This window comes from Cherax quadricarinatus, chromosome 15 (assembly GCF_038502225.1).
Source record: "Cherax quadricarinatus isolate ZL_2023a chromosome 15, ASM3850222v1, whole genome shotgun sequence".
Classification (NCBI taxonomy): domain Eukaryota; kingdom Metazoa; phylum Arthropoda; class Malacostraca; order Decapoda; family Parastacidae; genus Cherax; species Cherax quadricarinatus.
Window position 1 is genome coordinate 20,442,956 of NC_091306.1, and position 14,028 is coordinate 20,456,983.

Below are 14,028 nucleotides of genomic sequence, written 5' to 3' on the forward strand. Positions count from 1 at the left end.
CAAGGGAAGGTGCAGGGAATCAACCCTAAGTCATGTTCGTAGTGTCAAGAAGAAATTTCACTCCATTTCGTGCTTTCCCAGTTGCGTTTTGGAGTGGCTGCCAATACTCAGTACACTTCTACATTCAAGTGTATAGTCTACTGGCTTCATACGATGATAGAAAACATATAGTAGGATACCATTAAACTTTTTATTAACATAGCTATAAATCTACGCTTATTCTAACATACAGGGAGGAACCTTTACATAATCATCAAACAAGGAACTATATTCTTTGTGGCAAACTTAACAAAAAAATTATCAGCAAGAAAGGAAGCGTGTTCACCTCGCCCATGTATTCTTGGAACACACACTTACGATATTTGTTCTCTTGAACACCCAACATCCTGGTCGGAATTAGATATCGCAATTTGTTATCGTCAAAATTCTTTATTGCATCTATATCTGACTCAGAGTGCTAGGCTAGGTATCTTAAGTTGCTTTGTTGTAAATGAGTTTATCTGATAAATCTTGAAAGAAAAGAAAAACTGTTGGAATCCGTAGCACCGTGTCTGACCTGATGGTATCTTGAGGGTTCAACATGGAGGGAAATCCCACATGGTTGTAGTGTCACACAACACAGTGTCACACAACACAGTGTCACACAACACAGTGTCACACAACACAGTATCACACAACACAGTGTCACACAACACAGTGTCACACAACACAGTATCACACAACACAGTATCACACAACACAGTGTCACACAACACAGTGTCACACAACACAGTGTCACACAACACATTAGTGTCACACAACACAGTATCACACAACACAGTGTCACACAACACACAACACAGTATCACACAACACAGTGTCACACAACACAGTGTCTCACAACACAGTGTCACTCAACACATTAGTGTCACACAACACATGTCACACAACAGTGCCACACAGCACAGTGTCACATAACACAGTGTCACACAGTGTCACACAACACAGTGTCACACAACACAGTATCACACAACACAGTATCACACAACACAGTATCACACAACACAGTATCACACAACACAGTGTCACACAACACAGTATCACACAACACAGTGTCACACAACACAGTGTCACACAACACAGTATCACACAACACAGTATCACACAACACAGTATCACACAACACAGTATCACACAACACAGTGTCACACAACACAGTATCACACAACACAGTGTCACACAACACAGTGTCACACAACACAGTATCACACAACACACAACACAGTATCACACAACACAGTATCACACAACACAGTATCACACAACACAGTGTCACACAACACAGTATCACACAACACAGTGTCACACAACACAGTGTCACACAACACAGTATCACACAACACAGTGTCACACAACACAGTGTCACACAACACAGTGTCACACAACACAGTATCACACAACACAGTGTCACACAACACAGTATCACACAACACAGTATCACACAACACAGTGTCACACAACACAGTATCACACAACACAGTGTCACACAACACAGTATCACACAACACAGTATCACACAACACAGTATCACACAACACAGTATCACACAACACAGTATCACACAACACAGTATCACACAACACAGTATCACACAACACAGTGTCACACAACACAGTATCACACAACACAGTATCACACAACACAGTATCACACAACACAGTATCACACAACACAATAGTGTCACACAACATAGTATCACGCAACACAGTGTCACATAACACAGTATCACACAACACAGTATCACACAACACAGTATCACACAACACAGTATCACACAACACAGTAGTGTCACACAACACAGTTTCACACAACACAGTATCAAACAACACAGTAGTGTCACACAACACAGTATCACACAACACAGTATCACACAACACAGTATCACACAACACAGTGTCACACAACACAGTGTCACACAACACAGTATCACACACAACACAGTGTCACACAACACAGTGTCACACAACACAGTATCACACAACTCAGCATCACACAACACAGTATCACACAACAGAGTGTCACACAACACAGTATCACACAACACAGTATCACACAACACAGTATCACACAACACAGTATCACACAACACAGTGTCACACAACACAGTATCACACAACACAGTGTCACACAACACAGTATCACACAACACAGTGTCACACAACACAGTGTCACACAACACAGTGTCACACAACACAGTGTCACACAACACAGTATCACACAACACAGTGTCACACAACACAGTATCACACAACACAGTATCACACAACACAGTGTCACACAACACAGTGTCACACAACACAGTAGTGTCAAAAAGTGTCACACAACACAGTGTCACACAACACAGTGTCACACAACACAGTGTCACACAACACAGTGTCACACAACACAGTATCACACAACACAGTGTCACACAACACAGTATCACACAACACAGTATCACACAACACAGTATCACACAACACAGTGTCACACAACACAGTGTCACACAACACAGTGTCACACAACACAGTATCACACAACACAGTGTCACACAACACAGTATCACACAACACAGTATCACACAACACAGTATCACACAACACAGTATCACACAACACAGTGTCACACAACACACAACACAGTATCACACAACACAGTATCACACAACACAGTATCACACAACACAGTATCACACAACACAGTATCACACAACACAGTAGTGTCACACAACACAGTGTCACACAACACAGTATCACACAGAAAAGTATCACACAACACAGTATCACACAACACAGTGTCACACAACACAGTATCACACAAAAAAGTATCACACAACACAGTGTCACACAACACAGTATCACACAAAAAAGTATCACACAACACAGTATCACACAACACAGTATCACACAACACAGTATCACACAACACAGTATCACACAAAAAAGTATCAACACAGTATCACACAACACAGTATCACACAACACAGTATCACGCAACACAGTATCACACAACACAGTGTCACACAACACAGTATCACACAACACAGTGTCACACAACACACAACACAGTATCACACAACACAGTGTCACACAACACAGTATCACACAACACAGTGTCACACAACACAGTATCACACAACACAGTGTCACACAACACACAACACAGTATCACACAACACAGTGTCACACAACACAGTATCACACAACACATTAGTGTCCCACAACACAGTATCACACAACACATTAGTGTCACACAACACAGTATCACACAACACAGTATCACACAGCACAGTATCACACAACACAGTGTCACACAACACAGTCACACAACACAGTGACACAACACACAGTGTAACAACAAAGTGACACAACACAGTGACACAACACAGTGACACAACACAGTAACACAACACAGTGACACAACACAGTGACACAACACAGTGACACAACACAGTGACACAACACAGTGACACAACACACTATCACAACACAGTATCACACAACACACAGTGTAACAACACAGTCACACAACACAGTATCACACAACACAGTATCACACAACACAGTATCACACAACACAGTGTCACACAACACAGTATCACACAACACAGTATCACACAACACAGTATCACACAACACAGTATCACACAACACAGTATCACACAACACAGTATCACACAACACAGTATCACACAACAGTGTCACACAACACAGTATCACACAACACAGTATCACACAACACAGTATCACAGAACACAGTGTTACACAACACAGTGTCACACAACACAGTATCACACAACACAGTGTCACAGAACACAATGTTACACAACACAGTGTCACACAACACAGTGTCACACAACACAGTATCACACAACACAGTATCACACAACACAGTATCACACAACACAGTGTCACACAACACAGTATCACACAACACAGTATCACACAACACAGTATCACACAACACAGTATCACACAACACAGTATCACACAACACAGTATCACACAACACAGTATCACACAACACAGTATCACACAACACAGTGTCACACAACACAGTAGTGTCACACAACACAGTATCACACAACACAGTGTCACACAACACAGTGTCACACAACACACAACACAGTATCACACAACACAGTGTCACACAACAAAGTATCACACAACACAGTATCACACAACACAGTATCACACAACACAGTATCACACAACACAGTGTCACACAACACAGTGTCACACAACACAGTATCACACAACACAGTATCACACAACACAGTATCACACAACACAGTGTCACACAACACACAACACAGTATCACACAACACAGTATCACACAACACAGTATCACACAACACAGTATCACACAACACAGTGTCACACAACACAGTGTCACACAACACAGTGTCACACAACACAGTATCACACAACACAGTGTCACACAACACAGTGTCACACAACACAGTATCACACAACACATTAGAGGCACACAACACAGTATCACACAAAAAAGTATCACACAACACAGTATCACACAACACAGTGTCACACAACACAGTGTCACACAACACAGTATCACACAACACAGTATCACACAACACAGTCACACAACACAGTAGTGTCACACAACACAGTATCACACAACACAGTATCACACAACACAGTATCACACAACACAGTATCACACAACACAGTATCACACAACACAGTATCACACAACACAGTATCACACAACACAGTATCACACAACACAGTATCACACAACACAGTGTCACACAACACAGTATCACACAACACAGTATCACACAACACAGTGTCACACAACACAGTATCACACAACACATTAGTGTCACACAACACAGTATCACACAACACAGTGTCACACAACACAGTATCACACAACACAGTATCACACAACACAGTATCACACAACACAGTGTCACACAACACAGTATCACACAACACAGTATCACACAACACAGTATCACACAACACAGTGTCACACAACACAGTATCACACAACACAGTATCACACAACACAGTGTCACACAACACAGTGTCACACAACACAGTATCACACAACAAAGAACTGTCACATAACACAGTGTCACACAACACAGTATCGCACAACACAGTATCACACAACACAGTGTCACACAACACAGTGTCACACAACACAGTATCACACAACACAGTGTCACACAACACAGTATCACACAACAGAATCACACAACACAGTAACACAACACAGTAACACAACACACTGTATCACACAACACAGTATAACACAACACAGTATCACACAACACAGTATCACACAACACAGTATCACACAACACAGTATCACACAACACAGTATCACACAACACAGTATCACACAACACAGTATCACACAACACAGTATCACACAACACAGTATCACACAACACAGTATCACACAACACAGTATCACACAACACAGTATCACACAACACAGTGTCACACAACACAGTATCACACAACACAGTATCACACAACACAGTGTCACACAACACAGTATCACACAACACAGTATCACACAACACAGTATCACACAACACAGTGTCACACAACACAGTGTCACACAACACAGTATCACACAACACAGTATCACACAACACAGTGTCACACAACACAGTATCACACAACAGTGTCACACAACACAGTATCACACAACACAGTGTCACACAACACAGTGTCACACAACACAGTATCACACAACACAGTGTCACACAACACAGTATCACACAACACAGTATCACACAACACAGTATCACACAACACAGTGTCACACAACACAGTGTCACACAACACAGTGTCACACAACACAGTATCACACAACACAGTATCACACAACACAGTATCACACAACACAGTATCACACAACACAGTGTCACACAACACAGTATCACACAACACAGTATCACACAACACAGTATCACACAACACAGTATCACACAACACAGTATCACAACACACACGAGTGCCACACAACACAGTATCACACAACACAATAGTGTCACACAACACAATAGTGTCACACAACACAGTATCACACAAAAAAGTATCAACACAGTATCACACAACACAGTATCACACAACACAGTATCACACAACACAGTATCACACAACACAGTATCACACAACACAGTATCACACAACACAGTATCACACAACACAGTGTCACACAACACAGTATCACACAACACAGTATCACACAACACAGTATCACACAACACAGTATCACACAACACAGTATCACACAACACAGTATCACACAACACAGTATCACACAACACAGTATCACACAACACAGTATCACACAACACAGTATCACACAACACAGTATCACACAACACAGTATCACACAACACAGTATCACACAACACAGTATCACACAACACAGTATCACACAACACAGTATCACACAACACAGTATCACACAACACAGTATCACACAACACAGTATCACACACATTATCACACAAAAAAGTATCACACAACACAGCATCCCACAACACAGTATCACACAGCACAGTATCACACAACACAGTGTCACACAACACAGTATCACACAACACAGTATCACACAACACAGTATCACACAACACAGTATCACACAACACAGTGTCACACAACACAGTATCACACAACACAGTATCACACAACACAGTATCACACAACACAGTGTCACACAACACAGTATCACACAACACAGTATCACACAACACAGTATCACACAACACAGTATCACACAACACAGTATCACACAACACAGTGTCACACAACACAGTGTAACACAACACAGTGTCACACAACACAGTATCACACAACACAGTATCACACAACACAGTATCACACAACACAGTATCACACAACACAGTATCACACAACACAGTATCACACAACACAGTATCACACAACACAGTGTCACACAACACAGTATCACACAACACAGTATCACACAACACAGTATCACACAACACAGTATCACACAACACAGTATCACACAACACAGTATCACACAACACAGTATCACACAACACAGTATCACACAACACAGTATCACACAACACAGTATCACACAACACAGTATCACACAACACAGTATCACACAACACAGTATCACACAACACAGTATCACACAACACAGTATCACACAACACAGTATCACACAACACAGTATCACACAACACAGTATCACACAACACAGTATCACACAACACAGTATCACACAACACAGTATCACACAACACAGTATCACACAACACAGTATCACACAACACAGTGTCACACAACACAGTATCACACAACACAGTATCACACAACACAGTATCACACAACACAGTATCACACAACACAGTATCACACAACACAGTATCACACAACACAGTATCACACAACACAGTATCACACAACACAGTATCACACAACACAGTATCACACAACACAGTATCACACAACACAGTATCACACAACACAGTATCACACAACACAGTATCACACAACACAGTATCACACAACACAGTGTCACACAACACAGTATCACACAACACAGTATCACACAACACAGTATCACACAACACAGTATCACACAACACAGTATCACACAACACAGTGTCACACAACACAGTATCACACAACACAGTATCACACAACACAGTATCACACAACACAGTATCACACAACACAGTATCACACAACACAGTATCACACAACACAGTATCACACAACACAGTATCACACAACACAGTATCACACAACACAGTATCACACAACACAGTATCACACAACACAGTGTCACACAACACAGTATCACACAACACAGTATCACACAACACAGTGTCACACAACACAGTGTCACACAACACAGTATCACACAACACAGTATCACACAACACAGTATCACACAACACAGTATCACACAACACAGTATCACACAACACAGTATCACACAACACAGTATCACACAACACAGTATCACACAACACAGTATCACACAACACAGTGTCACACAACACAGTGTCACACAACACAGTATCACACAACACAGTATCACACAACACAGTATCACACAACACAGTATCACACAACACAGTATCACACAACACAGTGTCACACAACACAGTATCACACAACACAGTATCACACAACACAGTATCACACAACACAGTATCACACAACACAGTATCACACAACACAGTATCACACAACACAGTATCACACAACACAGTATCACACAACACAGTGTCACACAACACAGTATCACACAACACAGTATCACACAACACAGTATCACACAACACAGTATCACACAACACAGTATCACACAACACAGTATCACACAACACAGTATCACACAACACAGTATCACACAACACAGTATCACACAACACAGTATCACACAACACAGTATCACACAACACAGTATCACACAACACAGTATCACACAACACAGTATCACACAACACAGTATCACACAACACAGTATCACACAACACAGTATCACACAACACAGTATCACACAACACAGTATCACACAACACAGTATCACACAACACAGTATCACACAACACAGTATCACACAACACAGTATCACACAACACAGTATCACACAACACAGTATCACACAACACAGTATCACACAACACAGTATCACACAACACAGTATCACACAACACAGTATCACACAACACAGTATCACACAACACAGTATCACACAACACAGTATCACACAACACAGTATCACACAACACTCTAACACACAACACAGTATCACACAACACAGTATCACACAACACAGTATCACACAACACAGTATCACACAACACAGTGTCACACAACACAGTATCACACAACACAGTATCACACAACACAGTATCACACAACACAGTATCACACAACACAGTATCACACAACACAGTGTCACACAACACAGTATCACACAACACAGTATCACACAACACAGTATCACACAACACAGTATCACACAACACAGTATCACACAACACAGTATCACACAACACAGTATCACACAACACAGTATCACACAACACAGTATCACACAACACAGTATCACACAACACAGTATCACACAACACAGTATCACACAACACAGTATCACACAACACAGTATCACACAACACAGTATCACACAACACAGTATCACACAACACAGTATCACACAACACAGTATCACACAACACAGTATCACACAACACAGTATCACACAACACAGTATCACACAACACAGTATCACACAACACAGTATCACACAACACAGTATCACACAACAGAGTGTCACACAACACAGTATCACACAACACAGTATCACACAACACAGTATCACACAACACAGTATCACACAACACAGTATCACACAACACAGTATCACACAACACAGTATCACACAACACAGTATCACACAACACAGTATCACACAACACAGTATCACACAACACAGTATCACACAACACAGTGTCACACAACACAGTATCACACAACACAGTATCACACAACACAGTATCACACAACACAGTATCACACAACACAGTATCACACAACACAGTATCACACAACACAGTATCACACAACACAGTATCACACAACACAGTATCACACAACACAGTGTCACACAACACAGTATCACACAACACAGTATCACACAACACAGTATCACACAACACAGTATCACACAACACAGTATCACACAACACAGTATCACACAACACAGTATCACACAACACAGTATCACACAACACAGTATCACACAACACAGTATCACACAACACAGTATCACACAACACAGTATCACACAACACAGTATCACACAACACAGTGTCACACAACACAGTATCACACAACACAGTATCACACAACACAGTATCACACAACACAGTATCACACAACACAGTATCACACAACACAGTGTCACACAACACAGTATCACACAACACAGTATCACACAACACAGTATCACACAACACAGTATCACACAACACAGTATCACACAACACAGTATCACACAACACAGTATCACACAACACAGTATCACACAACACAGTATCACACAACACAGTATCACACAACACAGTATCACACAACACAGTGTCACACAACACAGTATCACACAACACAGTATCACACAACACAGTATCACACAACACAGTATCACACAACACAGTATCACACAACACAGTATCACACAACACAGTATCACACAACACAGTATCACACAACACAGTATCACACAACACAGTATCACACAACACAGTATCACACAACACAGTATCACACAACACAGTATCACACAACACAGTACCACACAACACAGTATCACACAACACAGTATCACACAACACAGTATCACACAACACAGTATCACACAACACAGTGTCACACAACACAGTATCACACAACACAGTATCACACAACACAGTGTCACACAACACAGTATCACACAACACAGTATCACACAACACAGTATCACACAACACAGTGTCACACAACACAGTATCACACAACACAGTATCACACAACACAGTATCACACAACACAGTATCACACAACACAGTGTCACACAACACAGTATCACACAACACAGTATCACACAACACAGTATCACACAACACAGTGTCACACAACACAGTGTCACACAACACAGTATCACACAACACAGTATCACACAACACAGTATCACACAACACAGTATCACACAACACAGTGTCACACAACACAGTGTCACACAACACAGTATCACACAACACAGTATCACACAACACAGTATCACACAACACAGTGTCACACAACACAGTATCACACAACACAGTATCACACAACACAGTATCACACAACACAATGTCACACAACACAGTGTCACACAACACAGTATCACACAAAAAAGTATCACACAACACAGTATCACACATCTCAGTGTCACACAACACAGTGTCACACAACACTGTATCACACAACAGAGTATCACACAACACAGTGTCACACAACACAGTATCACACAACACAGTGTCACACAACACAGTGTCACACAACACAGTGTCACACAACACAGTATCACACAACACAGTGTCACACAACACAGTGTCACACAACACAGTATCACACAACACAGTATCACACAACACAGTATCACACAACACAGTGTCACACAACACAGTGTCACACAACACAGTATCACACAACACAGTATCACACAACACAGTATCACACAACACAGTGTCACACAACACAGTGTCACACAACACAGTAGTGTCACACAACACAGTGTCACACAACACAGTGTCACACAACACAGTATCACACAACACAGTGTCACACAACACAGTATCACACAACACAGTGTCACACAACACAGTGTCACACAACACAGTGTCACACAACACAGTATCACACAACACAGTGTCACACAACACAGTATCACACAACACAGTATCACACAACACAGTGTCACACAACACAGTGTCACACAACACAGTGTCACACAACACAGTATCACACAACACAGTATCACACAACACAGTGTCACACAACACAGTGTCACACAACACAGTATCACACAACACAGTGTCACACAACACAGTATCACACAACACAGTGTCACACAACACAGTGTCACACAACACAGTGTCACACAACACAGTATCACACAACAGTGTCACACAACACAGTATCACACAACACAGTGTCACACAACACAGTGTCACACAACACAGTATCACACAACACAGTATCACACAACACAGTGTCACACAACACAGTGTCACACAACACAGTGTCACACAACACAGTGTCACACAACACAGTGTCACACAACACAGTGTCACACAACACAGTGTCACACAACACAGTGTCACACAACACAGTGTCACACAACACAGTGTCACACAACACAGTGTCACACAACACAGTGTCACACAACACAGTGTCACACAACACAGTGTCACACAACACAGTGTCACACAACACAGTGTTACACAACACAGTGTCATAAACACATTGTCACACAACACAGTGTCACACAACACAGTGTCACACAACACAGTGTCACACAACACAGTGTCACACAACACAGTGTCACACAACACAGTATCACACAACACAGTGTCACACAACACAGTGTCACACAACACAGTGTCACACAACACAGTGTCACACAACACAGTGTCACACAACACAGTGTCACACAAGACAGTATCACACAACACAGTGCCACTCAACACAGTGTCACACAACACAGTGTCACACAACACAGTGTCACACAACACAGTATCACACAACACAGTGTCACACAACACAGTATCACACAACACAGTGTCACACAACACAGTGTCACACAACACAGTATCACACAACACAGTGTCACACAACACAGTGTCACACAACACAGTGTCACACAACACAGTGTCACACAACACAGTGTCACACAACACAGTGTCACACAACACAGTATCACACAACACAGTGTCACACAACACAGTGTCACACAACACAGTATCACACAACACAGTGTCACACAACACAGTGTCACACAACACAGTGTCACACAACACAGTGTCACACAACACAGTGTCACACAACACAGTGTCACACAACACAGTGTCACACAACACAGTGTCACACAACACAGTGTCACACAACACAGTGTCACACAACACAGTGTCACACAACACAGTGTCACACAACACAGTGTCACACAACACAGTGTCACACAACACAGTGTAACACAACACAGTGTCACACAACACAGTGTAACACAACACAGTGTCACACAACACAGTGTCACACAACACAGTGTCACACAACACAGTGTAACACAACACAGTGTAACACAACACAGTGTAACACAACACAGTGTAACACAACACAGTGTAACACAACACAGTGTAACACAACACAGTGTAACACAACACAGTGTCACACATCAGTGATACACATCACAATGTAACACAACACAGTGTAACACATCAGAGTGTAACACATCACAGTGTAACACAACACAGTGTAACACAACACAGTGTAACACAACACAGTGTAAAACAACACAGTGTAACACAACACAGTGTAACACAACACAGTGTAACACAACACAGTGTAATAACACAGTGTAACACAACACAGTGTAACACAACACAGTGTAACACAACACAGTGTAACACAAGACAGCGTAACACAACACAGTGTAACACAACACAGTGTAACACAACACAGTGTAACACATCACAGTGTAACACATCACAGTGTAACACAAAACAGTGTAACACAACACAGTGTAACTCAACACAGTGTAACACAACACAGTGTAATAACACAGTGTAACACAACACAGTGTAACACAACACAGTGTAACACAACACAGTGTAACACAAGACAGCGTAACACAACACAGTGTAACACAACACAGTGTAACACAACACAGTGTAACACATCACAGTGTAACACATCACAGTGTAACACAAAACAGTGTAACACAACACAGTGTAGCACAACAGAGTGTAACACAACACAGTGTAACACAACACAGTGTAACACAACACAGTGCAACACATCACAGCGTAACACATCACAGTGTAACACAACACAGTGTAACACAACACAGTGTAACACAACACAGTGTAACACAACACAGTGTAACACAACACAGTGTAGCACAACACAGTGTAACACAACACAGTGCAACACATCACAGTGTTGTGTAACACAACACAGTGTAACACAACACAGTGCAACACATCGCAGCGTAACACATCACAGTGTAACACAACACAGTGTAACACAACACAGTGTAACACAACACAGTGTAACACAACACAGTGTAACACAACACAGTGTAACACAACACAGTGCAACACATCACAGTGTAACACATCACAGTGTAACACAACACAGTGTAACACATGACAGTGTAACACAACACAGTGTAAAACAACACAGTGTAACACAACACAGTGTAACACAACACAGTGTAACACAACACAG